At 35.3% G+C, this 26210-nt stretch overlaps 1 protein-coding gene and 1 pseudogene across 1 annotated transcript in view; one reads left to right on the top strand and one right to left on the bottom strand.

Moving 5' to 3' along the window:
• Positions 1 to 26210, bottom strand: part of Galnt13 (polypeptide N-acetylgalactosaminyltransferase 13) — a 516359-nt gene that overhangs the window by 427587 nt on the left and 62562 nt on the right. The gene's annotated exons all lie outside the window — the stretch shown is intronic.
• On the top strand, positions 373 to 728 carry LOC131909151 (large ribosomal subunit protein eL34-like; annotated as a pseudogene).

Below are 26210 nucleotides of genomic sequence, written 5' to 3'. Positions count from 1 at the left end.
TAACACTGGGGAGGCAGAGATAGGATTGTAAGGAGTTTGACTGCAAAATGGGTTCTCTCTCTCTCTCTCTCTCTCTCTCTCTCTCTCTCTCTCTCTCTCTGTGTGTGTGTGTGTGTGTGTGTGTGTGTGTGTGTGCGCGCGCGCGCGCACGTCTGTCTGTCTGTCTGTCTGTCTGTCTCTCTCTCTGCTCTTTCTCTCCTCTCTTGTTCAGCTGTACCTCATTGCAATATAGGATTATCTCAGCTCAGTTTGTTGACTTGTGGTGAAAAAGCACAGCTTTTGCTTTAAAGGGAATAAGAAATAGTGCATTCCTGAGCCACAATTAAAAGTGCCCATGGTCTCTTCTGGGGATGGTGCTTAGAGGCACTCAGAATGGTCCCGCATTTGACATACCATCGTAGGCTTTCCTATAATACAGCCTCTAACAAAACTAGGCTGTCTCAAACCTCTGGCAACAGGATTGTTTACCTTTATACCAAGAAGGTTGGGAAAGCACCTAAATCTGAATGTGCTGTGTGCCCAGGCAGGCTTTGAGGGGTTACTGCTGTGAGATCAAAAGTCCTTATGAGATTATCTAAAACGAAGAAGCATGTCAGCAGGGCCTATGGGTCCATGTGTGCCAAGTGTGTCTGTGACATGACATGATCAAGCAGGCTTTCCTTATTAAAGAGCAGAAAATTGTTGTGAAAGTGTTGAAGGCACAAACACAGAGTCAGAAAGCAAAATAAATATGCAGCTTTTTTAGATAATAAAGGTCAAGGCTTGGTCTATGAAAAAAAACAAATAAATAAAAAGGAGGAACCCATGGCCCAGGGACCCAGATTTAGTTTCTTCCAAATTCCACATGCCAGTGTGGAAGCAGTTTCATAGTTTTACAGAACCAAGAGTCATAAATCAAAGCCATTTCAAAAAACATTTTAAACTGTGGGTATATCAGTTAGACAGTTACAGCAAGATAGGAGAATCTTTTCTATAGGCCCCATATGCTATCTGATATATTCTTTTGGGTTGGTTGGAGCTAGTGTTTTGTTAAGGTAATATATTCAAAAGTCTTTTTTCTATTAGTCAGAGGATGTTAGTTCCAAAACAGAGGTGGGCAAGGAATGACTATTGAGGGGGCTAAAGCTGGCCTATGATAAGGAAATTAGCCTTTGGATTGTAGGCGAATTTCTAAACGGTCTTATTAAATAAGAAACACAGAGCCAAATACAGAGTTAAAGCCTAAGAGATCAGAGCAAGAGCCACGACTCCTTTTAGCTTACGACTCACTGTTGTCCTTCCCCTGAGAGAGAGACCTTCTTCCTGTGTGTCTTGCATTTTATTGCTTTCCTGTTCTGCCTTCTCATTGGCTCTAAGCCCAGCCACATGACTTCCTTGTCACTGCCTGTCTATACAGACCTCCTGGTCTCTATGGTTGGTACTGGGATTAAAGACTCAAGGGTCACCACGCTTGGCTATGTCCTTGACCACACAGAGACTCTGCCTGCCATGTGATCAGATTAAGGGCATGGGCTACCACCACCTGACTTCTATTCCTGGCTTGCTAATGACCTCTGATCTCCAGACAAACTTTATTTATTAACATACAAATAAAATCACATTTCAGCACAATTAAAATATCACCACATCGGACAGGCAACACTCCAACCTCTCCACATCAATGTAGTTTTAATCAATAAATCAGTCTTTGCAGACACAGCTTCTTACCAGGAATTCTCTTTCAGAGTCACACACACACACACACACACACACACACACACACACACACACCATGAAAGGTGGGAGAAGGTCACAATACCCCCACCTGAGCTCTACATTATTAGATACAATCTGCCTTCATTATAGGTGGTCTCAGGGAGGGACTATACTATATAGGCCAGGGGAGAATAGAAGGGGGATGCTGCCTTTATGTGGCTACTGGGAAGACCTCATCTCTGCTGGGTAAAGGCCTTCCAAAGCCATGCTTTTTGGCGAGGGATCGCCCATACACTTGTAAGGAAGGAAGCCCACAGTGAACCCTGGTGGAATTGTGGGACCTTAAGAGAAGGGGTACATGTTGCTTATGCCCCCTGGAAAGGAATTTTAGCAACATATCCATTTTTAGAATGTTAGGCATACTCAGTATGTAGATATAAAGAGAAGCTATTTTGCATGAAATCCTTTGAGAAAGTGAGATGCACGCAGGAGGTCAGAGAAAAGCTTTCATGTATTAAAATTTGAGAGTATGGCAGACATAAGCTACAGAAAGTAACCTAGGAAAGCAGACTAAGTTCCATAATGCAATGCATCGTCTATATACTTTTCTCTTTCCAAATATTTCCTGGCTTCCTGGTGTAATAAATGCAAAGTGGCAAGTGGGGATAATATTAACCACCAATATGACACAGAAGGAAATTCCTGCATAGAGATTAAAGCCTAGAGCCTCAGAAATGTATTTACTTAAAAGATAAAGGATATGGCTGATGATTTTCTAGCAGTCAGACTAGATTTGAGATGAGAGCATATATAAGCAGATGTGTTAGCGTCACCATAGGCTCCAGGCAAAATAGCTCAAGCTACTTTCTCTCACAGCATATGTTTGACTTTGCTGACAAATGTAAGCAATTAAAAATATGTACTATTTTATTTTTTTAAAGCATTCACTAAAAGATACTGGAAATTTTAGAATTAGGATACAAAATTGCCCTGATTAAAATGTTCTGATAGAGAAATCAGATCTTTATTTAATAAAAGTACATAGTTGATAAGCTGTTGTGTAACAGTTTCCTCGAGATTCAAACACTAGATCCTGCAGTTCAGATCCTTAAGCAGGAAGCTAAACAGCTCAAAGCAGCCTCAGGATTCACTGAAACTGACAAGATTTGCTCTGGCCCACCTCCTCAGAGAAAGCAGTAAGAGCTGCACAGAAGACTCTCAGAAAAGCAAAACTGCAAGGACTCTGAGGAGAGACCCGCCGCCTGGAAGAAGCAGAAGCCAGCAAAGCTGCCTGCAAGATGGTTAGAACAACTCAGCCCCCTGGAAAGGACAGTCTCTGACCGGTTAAGCTGTCTGCAGGCTGTGCAGTGTGCGCCTGGTTCCAGCTTTGTGAGTTGTAACCCATGCTGACATGGACTTTGGTGAGCTGCCTTAGAGTTATTTCTGCATCTGTAAATAACCCTTTTGACCATATTCCTGTAAGTAACACTAATAAAATTCATTGGTTTATCAGTTGGATTTTGGTTGTATCTGTACTTTGATGTGTCATGGGTTCCCCATTTTGTATGAACAGAAGTCTGTGTTGCATCTCCCCAGAAAAAAATTTGTCACACAACATATGCAGGATGAAATATTTTATATGACTATGCAGAAAAGAATGATGCTGTATATTTTAATTACAGTCCTCCACTCAAGAACAGCTGTACCTGGGTACAAATGCTCTGTCCAGAAGTAAAAATGCTAAGCGAAATAGATCCTTTAACTCGACTTGAACACTCATTAATAATTAATTGTTAAAGACTTAGACTTCAAAAAGAAGTGGAAGCAACTTTTTGCCTCCTACATCTTGCAGCAAATGAGATTTGAATGCAAGTGAAACCTAATAAGTTATACTCCACAGAAAAGGACATTCTGCACTTTTGAAGTCTCCTTGGCATTATCTTCTGATTCCCATGAAGGCAACCATTGATGCAGGAAATGATAGGGCAGATAATGTTATTGAGAACTGAACTATTTCTGACTCTTCTCTGCTCACCAATCCCAGGAGGACAGGATCCTCTCAAAGTAGCTGAGAAGAAAGTCTGTGTTTGGAGTTTAGAGTATGTCACACTGTGGTCTATAAGCTAAAGTCAAGAACTCTAGCCTTGCAAAAAAACATTAAATACTCACCTTTGGGTCTTGAAAAATATGAATTGTGTCATCTGTTATTATTCTCAGCAATTTATCCTTATACTTTGCAGGATAATACTACAGATGGACACAGTACATTTGAAGTGATGAGTAATGGTGCTGAACACACCACAAAGGGCAAAGGAAAGTTAAATAGATAACATTTTCAGTATTCCTGTTTCTTTTAAAAAGACATTCTAATTTTCATTTTAAATTATTTATATGTGTCTGGACTTACAGGTAGTTGTAAGACACCCAATGTGGGTCCTAAGAACAGAACTTGCAACCAGGAAAGACTAATATGTATTTATGAATGCTGAGCCCTCTCTCTACCTCCTCAATATTCTTGTTTCTATAAAAAAGTCAAAGTATATCTGTATATCCTCACACATGATATATGTATATACATATATATGTGTATATATATATATATATATGTTGATTTGAAACAAAAAGTACAACTTTCTTTGAATCTCCTATGAAATTTGCTAATCAACTACTAAGATATGGATTTATTTTTCAATATTATTTCCTTATCTAAATAGCTACTATTTTTAATATCAACTGGAAATATCCTCAAACCATTTATAAAACAAATGAACATAAAACAAAAATAATAGAAAGGAACAGGGGGTCAATATTTAATCATTAAATAATCCTTTTCCATCTATCAAAGATTCCAATGTGGAAATCTTCAAGATCCTCAAGTTCATCTTCTCAGTGATAAAATATGAAGAAATCACATTTAGCAGAAACTGTGATGTAGCTTTAGAGCTTAGGATTCAGAGAAAATATCACTGTCTGCTCCACTTATGATTCAAACTCACCTATAGATACACCTTTTCACCACTAAAACAGTTACATTAATATTTGCATTCATATATTCCTACTGTGATAAAGTTATGGAAAGTCATGTGGGAGAAAATTATTGAAAATATTTATTGCTATTGTGGAGAAAAAAGAGAAAGATATTGAACCTAATTTTAAATAGTATGTTTGAACATATCAACCCAAAAAATTAACCAAGTAGTATATTTGCTTACATAGAAATACTTGCTCATTTTGGTAAGACTTGCTAGTATTTTCAAGCAGAAAATGAACTCACTAAAATCACAATGAAAATGTCCACACTGAGAAAAACCTGCAACAACAAGACCATTTCTTATTATCAAGTGAAAATCAGTGAAAGACAACTTATGTGTTTCCTCTTGTCACCCTGCCAGTAAAGGTTTCTGTGCATGTCATTTAAATTAACTTATTAGGACAAATTCTGCACATCCACAGATGCAGTTTTCAACCTAAACCAACATATCAACATATCACTGATGACACACTGCAATTTCTCATCACCAAGAGCAAGACATAACACCTGACACTACTTGACCAGTGTCAACCATTTTGACCAAGTACAAGACATATGATAGACAAGAAGCAATATACCATTATACCATGAGATTTTCTGTCTATACAGACTTTTAAACAATGTACATATTCCTTTGACTATAATAAATTCACACTAATATTCTAATTTAGAAGGATGGTATACACAAGTATATCATATGTACTTGCTTCTATTTACTCTATTTTTTTCTGGCAAAATAACACACACACAATACACATTTTCCCCATATATCTACCTTCTCTACATTCTAGACTTGTTGATGAATAATTAAATTACTGTCTCCTGCCTCCAGTTCTACCTAAGACAAACTTCACAGCATTTGAGAAATAGCAGAAAGAAATTGTCCTGTTGCTGATTATATCTGAGTCACCTCTGATAAACTAAGGTGTAACTTGTTTTATGAAAAAGACGCTTTCATGAATTTCTAGGTCAACTCTTTCTGATTTTTATGCATTACTGTATTGTAAAATTAGACTTGTCGATATATTTTGTCCTTGTTTTACAGTGAAATAAATTACTAGCTATATTTCTGCTGACCATTTTAAATCATATTTTAACCATATGGCAAAATCCTTAAAATAGATCAAGGATCAGGTCCAGTTCATTTATGTAATATCCATATAATATTTTCCCAGGCAAGTAGTTATTATAAGCCAAACATTGTTTTTCAGTAATCTCCAGTGAAGGCAGGATTTTAATCCTATGGCCTTATCATGAGTTAATTTTGGTTGTCATAACTTAGGTTGGAATGGAATGTGTTGTTACACATTATGGGTATTGCTAAATGTCACTTGTGCACAGAACATTCTCAAAGTAAATAATTACCCAGCACAAAATGTTAGCAGTACTTAGGGTCATAAACCCTATCCTAAATGGGTAACACAATAATTACCGTTAAAAAAAATCAGATTACTAGGCAATAGGATTCAGGGAAATGATAGCCTAGATGTAGAGGAGTATCTACCATGATTCGGGTACTGTCTTCTAAAGAGGCGTTCTCAGTCTTCATAAAGAACTATGAATTTCTGGTGAAAAGAGGGTTCAGCAGTTAAGAGCACTGGTTGCTCTTCCAAAAACCTGGATTGCATTCACAGCACACACATGTCAGCTCATAACCATTTGTAACACCAATTCCAGGAAGTCTGATGCTACTTCTAACTTCCACAAGCATGGTACACATGTGGTGCACAGACATACATGCAGGGGAAACACCCATATTCATAAGATAACAATAAAATATTTTTAAAGAACGATGTACAAATATCATTTGCTCCTTAAATGAGGAGGTTAAGGCTTTAAATTAATTATTGTATTGTCATCCAGCTTCCAAAGGTGGATCCAGGATTTCAATAACAGCACATGAAACTAAGATTAAATCCTCTTGCTCAGTGTCTTTGTGATGATCCAAAAGAGACTTTATACTTTAATTGATTGTGAATCTTGCTACATAGCTCATGTTGGCTTTGAACTCATAACCCTAGGAGGGCTAGGATTATAGAAGTGAGCCACCATAACTAGCTGAAGGAAAGGCTGCTTTCTGAAAGAAATACTTCAAAGAAGAGGAAAGCATATTTCCTAAGATCTACAGAAACCCTCAGTGATTAGTATCCACTTGAAAATTTTATTTCAGAAAATCAACGAAAGTTCAAGCACACAGCAGATGTTATTAAATCATTATTTATTCATTTATTGAGATTCTCAATCTCATTTTATCAAATGTACTCAAAATGTCTAAAAAATGAAAAATTCAACTATGTGAAAAACATAGCAGTAACAAGAAAATGAGAATAGAAGGCAAATGGCTTTGGGTTACCATCAAAAGAATACAGACAAGTAGTGGTGGAGGAAGCTCCTCAAACCACAATCAACCCTGGACACCTTACATGCTCACAAAAACCCATTCTGAGAAAGTTACAACTTGTCAACTAAAAGACATACTAGTTTTCTCCAACTGTCATAACAAAATAGCACAGACTGCTGTTGTAGAATATTATTTTAAGGTGTGCTACTTTTGGTTATGTTGCATTTGTTTAACTCTGTGAAGCTGTGTTATTGTGCCTGTTTAAAACACCTGATGGTTTAATATAAGAGCTGAACAGCCAATAGCAAGACAGGAGAAAGGATAGGCAGGGCTGGCAGTTGGAGAGAAATCTGGGAGGAGAAAGAAGCAGCCAAAGAAGGTGGAGGATTCCAGGGGCCAGCCTGGGCTACAGAGTGAGTTCCAGGAAAGGCTCCAAAGCTACACAGAGAAACCTTATCTCAAAAAAAAAAAAAAAAAGGCTAAGTAAAAATACCTGCCATAGTGCAAGCATTGGCATTCTAGAACTCTAGGAAGATTCAATGCAGTTCCTGGTCAGACAAACCTCTGACTAGCCTCGAGTTTCACACTTGGTTTTCATGACCTGAGAAGCAGGCAAAGCCAGCTGAAAGCCATGTCGGGAAGATCCAAGTGTAAGTTAGCAGTTTAAAGGTTTGCTCATATAGTCAAAAAAGGCTGAAAATACTCAATAAGAGGTCCAGACTGAAAAACCTTTGAACATGTTACAATGTGTTTAACAATGTGCATAGGCTAAAGAAAAGAAAGAGTATAGTCATAGAAAGAAATGAATAGTTTAAAAATAATAAGTCTTTAAAGAGAGAAGTAAAGTAATATAAAAAAGAAAAAGCCACGTAAGATGTGAAATACACAGGTAGTCTGAATCTTGTATGTTATTGTGATGATTTTGATTTTTTTTTTTTGATTGTTGAAAAGCAAAGGACAGCTTCAAAGAGACCTGGAATTGAAAGAGGGACTGTTGAAATAAATCAGCCTATATAGTTTAGGAATGCCTTAACTTTAAAAAAGTCAAAAAAATATATTTGTCAAATGGAAATCAAAAATGCTTTGGAGTTTTGTTCCCACAAGAGATGGCAGGCTGTGGATTCCTTCATAGTTGATGTGGATCAGGTTTGATCAGGAAAGACCACTTGAAGCTTGATAGGTGATATCTATCAGCAAAGGTTACTGCTGGTATTCCCAGGACTTGGTCATTATCTCAAAACTTTCTCTCTGGGACCCTAAAGATACTTTGTCCACAGACAGCAAGAAGCAGTTTGGAGAACACAACATCCACATTTCCAAAAGGGGTGTGGGAGGCTTTTGGTTATTTGGTGGGTTATGGATGCTTATTATCATTTAGGGGAGTACACTGTATATATGTTTCTCCTCTTGTTTAAAGGATTTTTATATACTGATAAAAATTTAAGGTTATTTTTGTTACAACATATTGTATATATGTTTCTATTCTTGTTTGGCAGTTTATTTAAATATGTAAGGTAAAATTCTAGTTTTTGAAAGCTTTTATTATAAACTATGTAGGATAATCAGGAAACACAGGTTAGTGGTTAGTCATTTATAACAATCAGGTTTGTAGAGATGTTAGGTATGCTTCCCATATCATATAGAGATATATTTTAGATAGATAGATGGTCTTTACACCTTTCAAAGACCTACAGAATTTGGCATTTAAAATGTTTTGTTAACATAAAGTGTTTTCACAACAATAAGACACATCTGCTCCTGGCAGCACCAATTTACTTCAGAGAAGATGATAGGCATTGAAGAAACTCCTCATGGAGTTTGTTTTCACTGTGGCAAGGTTAGCTACTAGACAAAGAAACTGTTCTTGCCTTTGACTGCTGACAATGTTCTGTGCAGACTGGACATGCAGGACACACAGGAAAAAGAACTGTTGAACTTTGCCAAAACAAGGCAGGACAGTACTTCAACTTTCCTGCTTTACTGAAAAGTTTGCCAGATACTGTAGGCCTGTAGGCTGAAGATGAATGCCCCAGTGTTGCACAGAAAATTTGGGTGACTATCCAGGTAGCCAAATGTCTCTGTTGTTAGGTAATATTGCATCCTTCTGGTCTTTGATGGAGTTGAAGACTAGATAGTTATAGTTGCAGTTTTTTCTTAGTTATGATAGAAAGCAAATTATATATAAAACTTTGGAGTCACTAAGATGCATAGATACTGGAGTGCTTTCTCTGAATTTGCTAAATGTAAATGGATTGAATTTTGGAAATTAATTCTTACTTGATAACTGTTTTTGTTGTATGTAGTTTTACTATGTTAAATTTAAAACCTATCATTTTTGTTTAGACAAAAAGGGGTGAATGTTATAGAATATTATTTTAAGTTGGGCTACTTTTGTTTATGTTGTATTTGTTTAACTCTGTGAAGCTGTGTTACTGTGCCTGTCTAAAACACCTAATGTTCTAATAAAGAGCTGAACAATCAATAGTGAGGCAGGAGAAAGGATAGGCGGGGCTGGCAGGCAGAGAGAATATATAGAAGGAGAAATATGAGAGGAGAGAGAAGAAGCAGGCAGAAAAGGTGGAGGACTTCAGGGGCCATCCACCCAGCTACACAGTCAGACATGGAGTAAGAAGGAAAGAAAAGGAATGGAGAAAGATTAAAAACCCTGATGCCAAGGATAAAAGGGATAATTTAAACTTAAAAAAAGCTGGCTAGAAACAAGCCAAGCTAAGGCTGGGCAATTACACTTAAGAATAACCCTCTGTGTGTGATTTATTTGGGATCTAGGTGGCTAGTACCCCGCAAAAAAAAGAGCAAAACCAAGCAATAACAGACTGTGTGGCTTAAAAAATAGAAAATTATTCCTCACAGATTTAGAGGCCATAAATCTAACATCACAGACTCATTAAATGTGATTTCTAAGACACTGGCACTAAAACATCAATATCTGAGTTTGGGTGAAAACATAATTTTATCCAAAATATGCACATTAATGAATTCTAAAAAGGGGCATAATTTATCTAGAATATTTTCTTGGGGGACTAAACTCTATATGACAGCTGTGGAATGAATGACAATTTGAGATCACATAATGCCACTGCAGGGAACAAGCCTAAAGGCGACTGCATATAAGACCTAACATGAAATCTACTTGCATCAACCTTAGAGGGCCTTGTAGAGTGTCACTTACAGTCCTACCGTGTTACCTGTTATTAGACAGGAAAACAATACCATTAGACACAGAAATTCATCTTCTGTGGTGCAAAGTCCTAACAACAAGTGCACAATGAATCCTCAAATCAATGAAAGGATAGAGCAAGTGCTCCTTTACTTTCAAGATTCTTTTATTTTTCTAGTTTCTACTTTTTTGGTTGTTATTGCCTGTTATTTTTTGTTGGATTTTTGTTTAGTTTTCAATTTTTCTTAAACTCACAGGAACAGCAGGATGCCAAGGTTGACTCAAAGACACTTTTCCCCCCATAGAATTGAAAGACAGCTTTTCTGTGCCCAACAGGAGAGCAGCATTGTAGCTTCAGAACTTAAGAATCTCCCTCTTTTCCAGAAGGAACAGCATTTGCCTCCATCGCCGTTGGAACACCCAGCAGGTCAGCAGAAACAGATGCAAAAATAAGCATTGGGCTGTACAAAGGGGAAGAATGAATGAAAGGATGACTGACAGGAGGTTCACAAATGATTTCTTAGAAAGCTCAGGTAACTGGGACATAAGATGGACCAGGAAACAACAGAAACACTTTGTAGATTCAGTGAATTGCAAATAGAATGATTGTTCTGTAAATTTCCGTTTCATTATACTTTATGCCATACCATGGCTGTTATGTTCTTCCATCTCATGTGGACACAACCAGAACTCCCTACAATTAGAAAGCAGAAGACTCTAGTTTGATGCCCATCTGTTTAAACACTGAATAATACCATTATGACTCCATTCTCCTTCCATAAATGTTGTTCCAGTTAAAAAGCATGTAAGGCCAGAGAGATGATGACACCCATCAGCGCAAAACTGACAATTTAAGGTCTATACCTGGACCCAAAATAAAGGAAGAAGTGGAGAATTGACTCCACAATCTTGTGCTTTTATGTCCAAAAGTGTGCCATGACATACATGCTCATACCCTGAAACATCACACACACATACGCACATACAAACATACTATGATCATAAAAATCACATTATTTCTTAATTATTCTATTACTTACATATTCTATTACTTACAACCACAATGGGATCTCACTCTACTGACCCCTGGACCATCACATACATGTTGAGTATGTCAGACCCACACTTAATTACTCTGAGAATATGACACTTAATATTTTATAATGTCCTCTTTTCCCTTGCATAGACTGTAACACACCTCATTTTTCCAAGGACCAGGTACAATCCAGCATATTCTCAAGTTATAATATCCAAGCACGTAAAACAAGGAATAGACCTAACTGACCATGTACACACTAGATGTTTTACTGTTTATCCTCTAGCTACTTCAGATTATACATGTGTCTTATGTAATTATTCTGCAATAAATACATGAATAAATATATAAATAAGCTCCACTTCCCCCTAGTTTCCATTTTGAGTTGTTAGACATAAGTTGGATTCATTGTTCGCTCTTCTTCCCCATCACACTGCCTCCATACAATCACTCAGAAGTCCTATGAATTCAGTGCCTGCATAACCCTAGTTCTGTTCCTCATCTCCCTTCCTTGTACCCTATTGTAGGTATATCCCATGCAGCTCACCGCACTCAGGTCCTAAGTTCCTTCATTAGTATCTATCTTTTCTCCTTATGTGAAACTATACCTCTATCGCTTGAAAGATGACCAACGTCCATTCTGACCTAGCCCATGACATAGTGGTCCCCCTCAACTATAGCCATGTTCTCAGGACAGCAGCAGAAAGTTCTTCGTGGTGGATAGTAAATATCAGAAGCTTCCTCACAGAGAAAGCTCCTCTTGACTTCCAGTACATTTCTGTACATGTCAAAGCCAATTCGGATGCTGATTATTTGCTAGCACTCTCTATGAAGTCTCATTCCTCACAAGCCTGGTACATTTTACACACGTTGACACTGTGTCATCAGGTAGCCCTCAAACAAGATCCTTTCTGGTAATCTTAGTTATGTGAGTTTAGGGAATTATTTTTGTATCAGGGTTTTACGTGTGAGTTTATATGCACAGTTTGTGTGTGTAAGTGCAGATGTTCCATTCTCTCCACTGTGGGTTCAGTGGACCAAATTCGGAAGGTCATGTTTGTACAGCAACTGCTTTTACCTGCTCAGCCATCTCTCTGGCCCTTAGTCATGCATGTTTACATATAAATATTAACAAGAACTACTAGCATAATTACTCTATAAAATGTTTAATTAATATTGTTTAAAAGGCCCACAAACAAGTATTGACTCAACACTATATAAATACAACCATTATCATATTTGTGGGAAATATTAAATAATATAATCCAATATTTTTTCATAGATGTAAGAATAGTATATATGTTTTACTTAAAAACCTGAGCATTAATTTCTGAGTCTTAAAGTCCTCAAGCCTTTGGGTTGGAGAGATAGTTCTGTGGTCAAAAGCACTGGCTATATTCTTCAAGAGGACCCACGATCAGTTCTTGGCACCCATGTGGTGGCTCACAAATATTTGTAAATCCAGTTAACAGGCAATTGGAAATTGTCTACTGGCCTTCATGAGCAGCAGGCATTCACATGATGCACATACATACATGCAGGCAAAAGCCCATATAAAAAAAATAAGAAGCAAACCTTAATCTTACAATTTTATGTTCAAATAAGTAGTATATTAATAATGCTATTAACAGTAACATTATTAGCACAATAACTTAGTTACTATTTACACATGGCATATATCTTATGAAATAACCTCCACAAATAACAGAGTGCAATAAAACATAAAAGTATTAAATAGTATGGACAATTGATACTTAGCAAAATATTATCCACTAAATCAGTGAATAAATAGTTGTAACTAATTCAGTGAAAGAGGAAAAAGTCAATATTTTGCTATTTCTGAGGCCTTTGAGATTTTAAAGACATTATAGTCTTTATACACATATTAACATCAATTGTTAATTTGGTTCAGTATTATTTGAAAATTAAAATACAAGATATTAAAATAAATTTGATAAAACAGAAAATGCTTACTTTGATAACAGAGGAACAACAACAAATAAATACAATTTTTTGTACCTGGAATACGACTCAGTGTGTTGGGGGCTTTCTGTGCATGACAACCTGAATTTCAAAGTCAGTGTCCCAACTAAAATGCATGATGTGATTGTGTGCAAACATGTAACTCAACGTTTCAGGGATGGAGTCAGTGAGATTACTGAGGCTTGCTGGCTGCTATCTTGCTCCAAGTTCAGTGAGAGACACCAGTTAAAAGGAATAAGGGAAAAAGTGGTAGAGCAGGACAGCCAATGTCACCTTCTGGCCTCTGTTGCATCTCTATGGGTGCATGTATCTATAGATAGATAGATAGATAGATAGATAGATAGATAGATAGATAGATAGATAGATAGATACATACATACATACATACATACATATATAGATACATAGATACATAGATACATAGATAGATAGAGATAGATACATAGATAGAGAGATAGAGATAGAGATAGATAGATAGATAGATAGATAGATAGATAGATAGATAGATAGAGCTAGATAGATAGAGATTGATAGGAGAGAGAGAGAGAGAGAGAGAGAGAGAGAGAGAGAGAGAGAGAGAGAGAGAGAGAGAAAACTATATACCTCATATGCCTGGGTAACATAGAGATAACACACACATTCACACAAGTACACAAAACATGCATTAAGAATTAAATTTCTGTTTATATAAATTTATATTACACTTGACCTTCAAAGTTTCAATTTTCATATAAATAATAACACTGTGTTTTAGGAAGGTTAATTCCAGCCAGTTTCTGGGGAATACTGTCAGTGAATTATTTGCCTTATTGTAATTCATAATTCATGATACTGTGTTTACATATTTTGCCAAGGTCACTTTCAATCAAGATTTCAGTTTTCATACTATTGAACTTGGTCTCTGTATAAATTTAATGACTATGTTATTTTCTCACATTTTTCCAATTCTTCTGTATCTTGGGACTTAGACATTTCTAATGAATATGTCTCCTGTTCTTCACACTGGAATATTAATAAACATCTTCTTTTACTAAATTAATTCAAGTCTGTCTCCTATATAACTTTTTAAATCAATCAAGCTTAGATCTTTCTCATTATTTCCTTTAATAGATCTAGAGGTCATGTGTTTGCTACAATGCTTTTCATGTAAGTAAATTTCACTTCCTAGTGAACCTTTTGAAAGTAAACTAAATGCTTTATCTCTCTGAAAGCAGAAGAGATATTCAACCAATACTTTTACTTAATCACACATTTATTATTTCATCTGAAGCATTCTCTATTGTTTAGCCACTAACGGAATTTTAATTCAGTTTGACAACTTTCTATTTTTACTCTCACAAATCCTTTAAGTGTAAAAAAAAGACGGGTGAAAGATTGTTGATTTAACTGTTTTGTGGAGACCGTATTTCTGCATGCAGTACATATATATGGAAAATCCTCACAGAAAAGCTGAGGAACAAGATTTTCAGAATGCTTATGTTTCCAAGTTCCTTATCAACATCCCAGGATGAAGGATGTAGCATCACAGAATGAATAATATAATAAATGTCCTTGACATTATTTTCTAAGTCTTTTAATTTGGTTAAACTATTTTCTCAATACACATTTTGCTTTCTGAGACCAGCTACAAACAAAAAACAGAAAGCTTTGTAGTTCTAAGTCCAGCAACTCACCCACTTCTCTCTCTCTCTCTCTCTCTCTCTCTCTCTCTCTCTCTCTCTCTCTCTCTCTCTCTCTCTCTCTCTGCAAGAATCATACTAAAGTTTATATACATGAGGTATTTGCTTTCTTAGAAGACCAAGGCTACCCCACCACAGAGCTACTGGACATTACATGACTGATAATCTGGCTTGGTTAATTCATTCATAACTGAGTTAAACCATCCAAAACTGAGCTCAAATAGAACTTTGTCAGAAAGTTTTTGATTTATACTTCAGGAAGATGATTTTAATGTGTCATAAATCTAAACTCTAATATGCTATCCAGACTATTTCCTTCTAACACTTAAAATTCCTTGGAATTATATAGTTACACAATGTCTTTTTACCGGATTGATCAACTTAGTATTCCCAGGAACAAATATGATATGCCTCAAACTCAATAGACCCACACACATAGGAGTTAAAGTGTTGCCTTGCATAAATGCCATAGGACAAGTGTTGGGATTCTGTGTAGCAATTTCCTCATAGATAAAACAGTGCATTTTAGAAGGATGCTACTTAAAACATGTTCAAAAGTGAGGGGAAACATCCCATTCTGCAGGGAAGTTTGTTAAACTCAGGAAGTAAACACTCAAAACCTTTAAGAAATCCCTGAAACTGGCCATATTCACCAGGCATGGTGATTCTCAAACTTTTATAAGCAGTTATGATTGCTGAGACACACTCTTAGACAAGCCAAACTACCTGGCAGTGAATCAGACAAGCCAAGTTGCCTGAAGAAGCTTATACCATCTAAGTTTACTGAAGGAAACATTCTCCAACATACTTAGCTGCTTCCAAGTTGTGTAGTGAGCTCCAGATTTCCACCATTTATAAGCCATCACCCATGTTGAGTACACTTTGGGTGACATTTTGAGTTTTTTTCTGCTCCCATAAATAACCCCTCATCCATATTCCTGTAAGCAACACCAATAAAATCCATTGATTATCCAAGTTGGATTTTGGTAGTATCCTGACTTTGGGCTTTTCATTGTCTAATCAGTGTGAGTGGATTTCTGTTCATGCTGCTCCTGTCCCAAAACAGTGTCACACAAAACTGTCACACTAAATTGTTTAGGCTAGTATAGAACCCGCTCGTTAACACAGGAAGCCCTTGCAATTGTTATTCTCTTGCCTTAGCCTTCTAAGTAACTGGGATAACAGATCAACACAACTATTCCAGCCCAGAAAAATCTTGATCTTGAAGTACCCTACAGAGCGGAAATATATATATATATATGTGTGTGTATGTGTGTGTGTGTGTGTGTGTGTGTGTGTGTGTGTAGGCAATGCAGAGGTACCTTTAATAAAAACAAAATGCAAAGTGTAAATGCAATTTTTAAAATCTATGATAAATTATTCCAATTCTAAGTATTATGCTTGATTCCAATAAATCTACTAAAGCCTAGTTTATAAGAGATGAAAATAAAATCATAGGGAAAAGCAGAGAACAAACCCATAGTGCTTTGCATCATGAAGTGTGAAAACATGAAAAAAAGCTTAAAAGCCATACAGTGAGGCATAAGATTGGTGAAGACACAAAGGAGGCAACAGTCAGGTATTTAAAGGCCATTCAAGGTATAAAATCTGAACTCAGTACAGATGTCTGCTATCCGGGGTTTTATAGGAGTATTCAATTCAACAGCAAAACACTTGTATACAGTTAACTCAATAGATAAGGTGTGTCATAATATGTAGCTAGACAAAAGATTTCCAAACTCAGAACTTTTCTATCTTCATCTTGCTATATATCTAGAAAATGTAAAAGTACCAGTCATTTTGTGACCCAAAATGAATTCTGAAAATATGAAGTTAGAGCCACATCCTGATTATGAGGGGAAAGATCCTACTAAAGGATCATTTCTTACTTTGCTATTAAAGATTATAAAAAAAATTGAAGAAAATATTAAAATTGATATTTGAAAAAGATATTTATTTTAAACCTATCTCCAACAGCATGGTGATTTGCAAAAATATAATGTGTCACCCACAATCATATGACTTTTGAGAAAGAGAATAACAATAAACATTAGAGGAAATGCAACATTTCAACAAATGATTCTGGTCAAACTGTATAGTCACATGTAGAAGAATGATTGGATCCTCATTATATATATATACATATATATATACATATATATATGTATATATATGTATATATATATGTCTTTGTGTGTGTGTGTGTATGTAATGTTGAGACAATATCTTGCTATGTATCTCTAGATGTCCTGTAGCTCACTATGTAGAATAGGCTGGCCTTGAACTCAAAGAGATCTGCCCTCCTCTGCCTTCCAAGTATTGAAAATAAAGACACACACCCCCACACTCAGCTAAAAATATTTTATTTTACCATAAAAGAACACTTATAAAGTACTTCCAAATTCTTATAGCTGCTTAAAATTCACATTCTCAACAAAAGACATTAGCCTGAAAGAATCCTGAACTCATTTTTCAGTAGATTTTAAGGCTCTCTAGATAACATCTATCAATTAATTATTGGAACATTCTCCCTCATTTGTAAATTAGCACAATGTTCATAATGGTCTGGATTGATCCTGTTGTAAAATTTTCCCAGAATATTTTCTAAGATAAACATACACACAGTACAGCAGTGAAAATTGCAGTCTAAATCGGTTGAGAGATTGCTCTCTCAGAGAGGAGGTAGGTAGGGGAGAGATGGTGAAGGGAGAGGGAGGGGGCACAGACAGAGAGATTAATGACCAGATTTCTCAGAAACAAGGCATGAAAGTAATAATGTACTTATTGTTAAAAAAACAAGCACAACATATTCTGAAAATGTCAAAAGAATTCTCCATTTAAGATTGCTTGGATAAATTCTATTCAGTTTTAGAAGAAGCCATATTCTGTGTGACCTTTCAGAGGCCCTGAAATCTATAAAATAAAGATTTTTATACCAAAGAACAAGATAACCACTAAATTTACAATATCAGTCTATCTGAAGTGTATGGTTTAGCTCATAATTGTGTCCTATTCTTCACAGCCAGTCAAAGCAAACCAATATAACCCCAGGCCTTGGCTGCAGTTCTAAACTTTAATATGACTTTACTTTTTTTCTGCTGATAGAGTTTCATAGCAGCACTTTCTATAAAGCAGATGTTCTCTTTAAAATTAACACATGGTATTAGATAGAGGATTTTATTATTGTCTGAATAATAACAAACAGGTTTGAGCCAAAGAACAGAGAATAAATATATTAATACATCAATTTAAATTAAAACTGTTTTCCCTTTGCAGATTTATTCCTATACCTTGCTGATGAAATCATGGATTTCTTCAATTAATTAATTTTCTTAGAAGTGAAATATTTTCAGTTAACCATTCTGATATGTAAAAAGAAGAAATCTTATTTTCACAGAATAAATTATACCATGAAAAGTAATTTTAAAATAATGACAAATATTGGCGACTCCTTATATATAAAATGCATCATTCAATGACTTATGCATATCACCTCATTAATTTTCCTTCTAAGAGAATTTATATTATTATCATCAGTATTCAGAGGTTAGAAGAATGAGCAGAAGTTAAAAAATCTACCTATGCTTATATGTATAATATCTGAAATCAAGAAAATAAATCAGAACCTGTACTTCTATTTGTTAATTTATACTTCATCTCAATAAAAATATTGGTTAATCTATGCAACAGAAAGTCAATGCTAATGAGGCATCTGAAAGATATTTGCATATTTGCTTTAGTCTCTAGTGGCTATAAAATAGCTTTGTTGATTGGACATTTGGTATTTCACATATGCATATCTTGTACTTAAACCTTCTCCTGTATCATCAACATCCAAATACTATCTGACAGACAGTAAATAAATCATTAGTCAATAAACAAATACATGAATGAGTTAACAGTAGATTTCTTTCATCTACGTGGTCTCAAAAACATGATTAACACATATGAAATGTCAGAAGTAGGCTACAGAAAACACTAAGTAATCATCCCCAAAATATAGCACTCAACAATTTAAAATTTTTCTTCATGAACACTCATGCACACCATCTAATCTTTAAAATGCCTTGAGGAATATGCTACCATCTGCAATAAAATAGTGAGTTTCATAAAAGTTTCATCTTTTGCAATGTATTTAGGAAGTGGCAGAACCTCCACTCAAACCCACGTTTTCTGACTGTTAATTTGGTCATTCTCTACTGCATATACTCTACAAGAAACAGACATTACACCTTAATTTGGACTCATTATCTTGAAAACTATAACCAAAAGAAACATATGGTACAAAAAAAATCCCCTTAAATTCCTTATAAAAATAACTCATACATGCTTTAAATGAAAAAGTGTCTTACATTTGCTATCGATGTGAAAAACACTGTGTGTGTGTGTGTGGGTGTGTGGGTGTGTGTGTTTGTGTGTATGTGTGTGTGTACATGCAAAAGAATTGGGCTTAAAGTTTCATAGCATTACAGTCCATGACAGCAGAGAAGAGGTATGGAAAAGCTAAGAGCCCACATCTTGATCCACAAGCAAGAGGTGGAGAAAGACACTGGGAATGATGCCAGTCTTTGGAAACCTCAAAGCTAGACCCCAGTGACACACTTTCTCCAACAAGGCCATGCACCTAATCCTTCCCAAACAGTTCCATCAAAGATGGACCAAGAATTTAAACATATGAGCTTATAGGGACCATTCTCTTTCAAGCCATCACAAAAATTATTTTTAAAAAAACACAGTTGTTCTTTATGTCAAAATACATGAGAATCTCCTGCTTATTACATACTAACACCAACTATGAGTAAGAAAGCTCTGGTAATCAAACTTTGATACGTCATAGGATAATTTTGGGATGATCCTAATTTTAGAACCAAGAGAGTGGAAAAATTATCACAACATATTGTATAATTTTTTTAATAAAAAGATATTCTTAAAAGTATTACTTAGACAAATGTATAATACGGAAATTAATCTTATCAATTGCTTCTGATTTATTGAATTTTGTCAGTACATATTAGTGTATAATAATAATATTAAAAAATATTTCAATAAAATATAGTTAGATTAAAATCTATTTTCTTAAATCATTAATCCATGTAATTCTTTACAAAAACCACGCAAGTGTTACTAGTCAGAGCCAAGCCTATAAACTCTTAGGATGAGTTTTCCTAAATGCTAACACTCTACAGTTAGCATGTCGAATTAGAGTACACACATTTTTGGGGTTTAGAGATCAAAGAAGCTACATGTGATACTGCATCTGAAAATAAAATAACAATAGAGTCAAATGGAAATTGTGTGAAATTGTGTGCACACCTCTACTCACTTCCATACAAATTTATAGACATAAAGTTTACTAAAGCCATATGAAAGGAGAGAAAATGGATATATATATTTTTATTTATGTAAACTATTTTTAAAAAATAAGTATAAGATACCCATGTTCCAAGAATTAGGCCAGGAATCATTAATGAGGCAATAGCCAAAACACTATAGATTTTATATATATATATATATATATATATATATATATATATTTATATATATATATATATATATCACAAAACTGTTTAAATTTACTATGCAATCAATTATAGTTTCAAGCACTGTATTTCAAAATAAGTTGCTAATTTCAAAATACTAATTCATACATTTTCATAATAAATACATAAAATGCTAGACACATGCGAATTTTAGTGTACCAATATTCATAGTCTAGAAATGAGGAAACACTTCTCATGGATATTAACAAATTTTGGCAAAAGGATACTTGTGGAGTCATTTTAAAGTTCTAAATATACTAAATTCTATTAATAATTTGATTTTCAAAAAGCATTGTCACATGAAACATATTGATCTGGAGGGTATCTATTCATTTTGAGCTAAAGAATATGCTTTCTAAAGCTTATTTTCTAAAGTATTCCTCATTCTGAGCGAACATGCTTTCCAATAAAATGTATCACACACATGCAAACAAACACACACACACACACACACACACACACACACACACACACACACACACACACAATAAGAGAGACAATTCACATTAACATGAAACTTCCTCCCTGATTATGTTTCTGTTATCAAAACTTATTTAATCTCTTCCAAATATCATATGCATGGAACAATATCCTGGATATTTATTGTAATTTGTGTTATATTTCTTTCAAGAAGTAAGTTTCTGAGGTGATTTTAAAAATAAATAGCATTTCCGTGGGATGATCAGCTTGTGATAATATTCATTTTTGTTTAGTCATTTCTACCATCTTTTTATTTTAGTCAGTCTTCCTTCAAGCTAATTAATTTGAGTGTTTTTGATCAAATATTGGCTTTTTATTTCATCAATTTGCTCCTTGAGTCTGTTTGTATTTCCAGTGTCTGTCATCTTATATTTACTACTTTCTCCTTCCTGTTGTCCTAGTTATAACTCACTCCTATTCTATACTGAGTTGAAAACTTAGAATGATTCACTGGACTTTTGCTTTTGTTTGTTTGTTGGCTTGTTTGATTCAAGTTAAACCAGCTGTTGGTTGGGCACTCCCACGACCTCTGAGAGACCATTGACCCAGCATATTTTGCAGGCAGAACAGGTTGTGGGTCAAAGGTTCTGTGGCAGGGTTGGTGTCCCAGTCCCACTACTGGATGCTTTTCATGGCTACAGAAGTGGCCAGTTCCAGCTCCATATCCACCATTGCTGTGAGTCCTTGCAGGGATCACACTCATAGATTCCATGAAATTTCCACTTACCCAGGTTTCCACATATCCCCTCTAAAATGATCCCCAATTCCATTTGTCTCGCCATGTTCTCTCCTCCTAAATCTCTCCCTCCCCAACTAGATCCTTTCAATTCCCATCCCCACCTGCCCCCAGTCTACCCTCCAGATCTGTTCCATGAATCTACCCTAGAGCCCTCCTTGTTACTTAGCACCTCTGGGTCTGTGGATTTTAGCATGACTATCCTTTACTTAACAGCTAATATCAACTTATAAGTGAATACATATCATGTTTGTCTTGCTAGGTCTGGGATTTTTTTTTTTTGCTCAGAATGATTGTTTTTCTAGTTCCATCCATTTACCCACAAATGTCCTCATGTCATTTTCTACAGCTGAGTAGTACTTCACTGTGTAAATGTATCATTGTGTAAATGTACCACATTTATTTAACCATACTTCAGTTGAAGGACATCTAGGTTGTTTCCAGTTTCCGGCTACTATGAATGAAGCAAGGATAATAATTGTCCCACTCTGCTGTTCTGTTGTATTGATGGTTTTCTTTGCCCTGTAGAAGTTTTTCAGTTTTATGAGGTTCCATTTGTTAATTGCTGATCTAAATATCTGTGATATCACTGTATTTGTGTTCAAAGTTGTCTCCTGTGCCAATGCATTCAAAAATATTCCCCACTTTCTCTTCTATCAGGTTCAGGGTGTCTGGTTTTATGTTGAGGTCTTTGATCCACATAGACGTAAGATTTTGCAGGGTGATAAGTATGGCTCTATTTGCATTATTCTACATGCAGACATCAACTTAGACCAGCACCATTCATTGAAGATGCCTTCTTTTTTCTATTATGTCCTCTGAGTTGTTTATAAAAAAGCAGGTGTCCATAGTTATGTGAACTTATGTAGGGGTCTTTGGTATGATGCCATCAATCAATGTGTTTGTTTTTATGCCAATACCACGCAGCTTTTATTACTATAGCTCTGTAGTGCAGCTTGAAATCAGGGATGGTGATACCCAGGGAGGTAGGTTCTTTTGTTGTTCATGATTGTTTTAGCTATCCTGGGTTTTTTATATTGTCCTCTAAGGTCTGTAACAATTACATTGGACTTTTGATGTGAATCTGTCAATTCCTTTTAGTAGGATGGGCATGTTTACCGTGTTAACCCTACTGATCCGTGAGTATGGGAGATCTTTCCCTCTTCTGCTCTCTTCTTTAATGTGTGTCTTCAAAGGCGTGTAGTTCCTGTCATACAAGATTTCACTTGTTTGGTCAGGGTTACCCAAGATATGTTAACTTTGTTTGTGACTATTGTGAAGTGTGTTATTTACCAGATTTCTTTCTCAGTCTGTTTCTCCTTTGTATATAGAATGGATATTATTTCTTTTTGAGTTAATCTTGTGTCCAGCCATTTCTTTGAAGGTGTTTATCAGCTGCAGGAGTTTCCTGGTAGAATTGTTGGGTTGATTTATGTGTAGTCATATCATCTGCAAATATTGATAATTTGACTTCGATCTTTCCAATTCTATCCTCTGATCTCCTTCAATTGTCTTATTGTTGTATCTATGACTTTTAGTACTATATTGAATAGATAGGCATAGAGTGGACATCCTTGTCTTATTCCTGATTTTAGTGGAATTACTTTGAGTTTTACTCCATTTACAGTGATGTTGGCTATAGCCTTAATGTAAATAGCCTTTATAATGTTTACACATGTCCCTTGTATCCTTAATCTTTCCAAGACTTTATCATGAAGGGGTGTTGGATTTTTGTCAAAGGCTTTTTCAGCATCTAATGAGATGATCATGTGGTTTTTTTTTTCTTTCACTTTGTTTATATGATAGATTACACTGACAGATGTTCATATACTGAACCATCCCTACATTTCTGGGATGAAGCCTACTTGATCATGGTGGATGATTTTTTGGTTGAGTCCTTGGATTCCATTTGCTAGTATTTTATTGAGTATATTTGAATCTATGTTCATAAGGGAAATTGGTCTGTAATTCTTTTTTGTTGACTCTTTTGGTGGTTTGGGTATCAGGATAACTGTGGCCTCATAAAATGGATTCGGAAATGTTCATTTTGTTTCTATTTTGTGGAATAATTTGAGGAGTATTGGTGTTAGCTCTTCTTTGAAAGTCTGGTAAAATTCTGAGCTAAAACTGCCTGGCCCTGGGATTTATTTGTTTGGAGATTTTAATGACTGATTGTTTCTATTTCCTTCAGAGTTATAGGTCTATTTAAGTTGTTTAATCTGTTCTTCATTTAACTTTGAAAAATAATATCATCAAAGAATTATTAATTTCTTTTAGATTTTCCAACTTTGTGAAAAATAGGTTGTTAAAGTATGACCTGGCGATTCTTTCAATTTCCTCAGTGTCTGTTGTTATGTCCCCCTCCCCCATTCATTTCTGAATTTGTTAATTTGGCATTCTCTCTCTGTCTTGTAGTCAGTTTGGATAACTGTGTGGTCTCTGGTTTAGAAGAGAGTCTCTGCATAAGTAGGAGGCTGGGCTTCTGGCAGAAGTGGCCTGGCCTGTTGTTAGGCAGGGGTGTCTGCCCAAAGGAAGATAGAGATAGACTAATTCTTTGAGCTATTAGTTTCTTTCTAACAAAATCCTATACTATGAATTTCCCACTAAGGGATAGTTTACCTGCATACCTGTTAACATTTCACATTTCCAAAATTCAATTACTTACAAATCTGGAGATTTCTATAGATTACATAGATATAGTTCAGTATCCAAATATCTGAGGCTATTCCAGAAGTATTTCTGATTTATTTCTATTTGGTTGTCTAGAGAACATATTTTCTTTGATCTTTATCCTTTTGAATACATTAAAGCTCATTTATGTGATAAAATTGAAGTTGATCATGACTATTCCATATGCCATAAAGAGTGTGTATTCTATTGCTGTTTAGGTGGTATTTCAATAGACTGATTTCTGTGGTACTATGTTCTCTTTTCTCCTTTTGTCATTTCTACCATCTTGATTTTTTCCTTGGCCAATCTCCCTAAGTTTATTAATTTGAATGTTTTTAATCAAATATTAACTTTAATTTATATTAACCTAATGTCATTTATGTCAACTGGTTGATTGCTTTGCTTACAACTTATTTATCCTTAGTGATTTTTTTCATCTACTTGTTTTGTTAATCAGTGAGTCAGGATTATTTCATTATTTAATCATAATCGTATATAGTCTATTTATTTACTTTTAAATTGTTTCAATTTTGTTTTATATATTTTAAATATATGTTGATAGGTACATGTTTATTAACTTTCTTCTTGGATCAAGGACATCTTTCAAAATGGAGTCTTGTATAATTATTTAATTATTCTCCTTAACCCAGTTTTTATACATTATTGGAAGTTAACAATATGAATATAGCTAATATTGTTTCCCTTGTGGTTTATACTTCAAACTTTACCATTCCTTCTTTATTTTACTTTCAGTTTATCTACATTCACACACTCACATGTACACATACACACACACACGGACACACACATATTTCTTTTTTTCCTTTTCTTTCTTTCTTTTTGTTTTTTTTTTGTTTGTTTGTTTGTTTGTTTTTTCAGACAGTGTTTCTCTGTGTAGCACTGGCAGTCCTGGAATTAGCTCTGTAGACCAGGCTGGCCTTGAACTCACAGAAATCTGCCTTCCTCTGCCACCTGAGCTCTGGGATAAAAGGTGTGTGCCACCACCACATGGCACATAAGTATTTCTTACAGGAGGTATCTCCTCCAGATGTTGGTTTTAATACTTGTTCGGTCATTCATTCTTTAAATTGACTATACTTAGACTACTTTAATTTAATGTGATTATTAACAGTATTAAGTTAAAAATCTACCATCTTGATGCTTTTTACTGCTTGCTCCATCTTTGTTTCTTTATCCCTTTTTCTGCTTTTTTATCCTTAGTTGAAAACTTTTCCTGATTCGTTGTTAGCTTGGATTTTTCATTAAAATTTTCCTAAACTGCCTATCTTAGAGGTTAAGTTATATACATTTACTTCATTAATTTTCAGACCATATCATGATACTTTGTAGGCACCATGAGAATGTGTTAATGCTGTGATGCTGTGGTTTTTTTTTTTTTTTTTTTTTTTTTGTTTTTGTCAACTTGACATAAGCTAGTATTATCTGGGAAAAAGAACCTTAAAAGAATCTCTCCATCAGATGACTGGTAGGCAAGATTGTACGTTTCTTGATTATGTAGAAGGGTTCAGCCCATTGGAAATAGTACCATCCACAGTCCAGTGGTCATGAGGTAATTAGAAAGCAAACTGAAGCAGCCAGAAGAAGCAAGCCAATAAGCAGCATTCCTCCATGCCTTCTGCTTCAGTTTCTGCCTCAAGGTTTCCGCCTTGAAGTCCTCCCATGACTTCCCTCTATAGAGAGCTATAATGTGGAAGTATAAACCAAACAAACCCTTTCTTCCCAATTTTCTTTTCATCATAGTGTCTTTATTGCTGCAATATAAGACAAATAAATATGACATTATACTACAACTCTTTGATCAACCAACCACTTTTGCTATT

The sequence above is a fragment of the Peromyscus eremicus genome, chromosome 4 (assembly GCF_949786415.1).
Source record: "Peromyscus eremicus chromosome 4, PerEre_H2_v1, whole genome shotgun sequence".
NCBI lineage: Eukaryota > Metazoa > Chordata > Mammalia > Rodentia > Cricetidae > Peromyscus > Peromyscus eremicus.
This window is presented reverse-complemented; position numbering and strand designations above follow the sequence as displayed.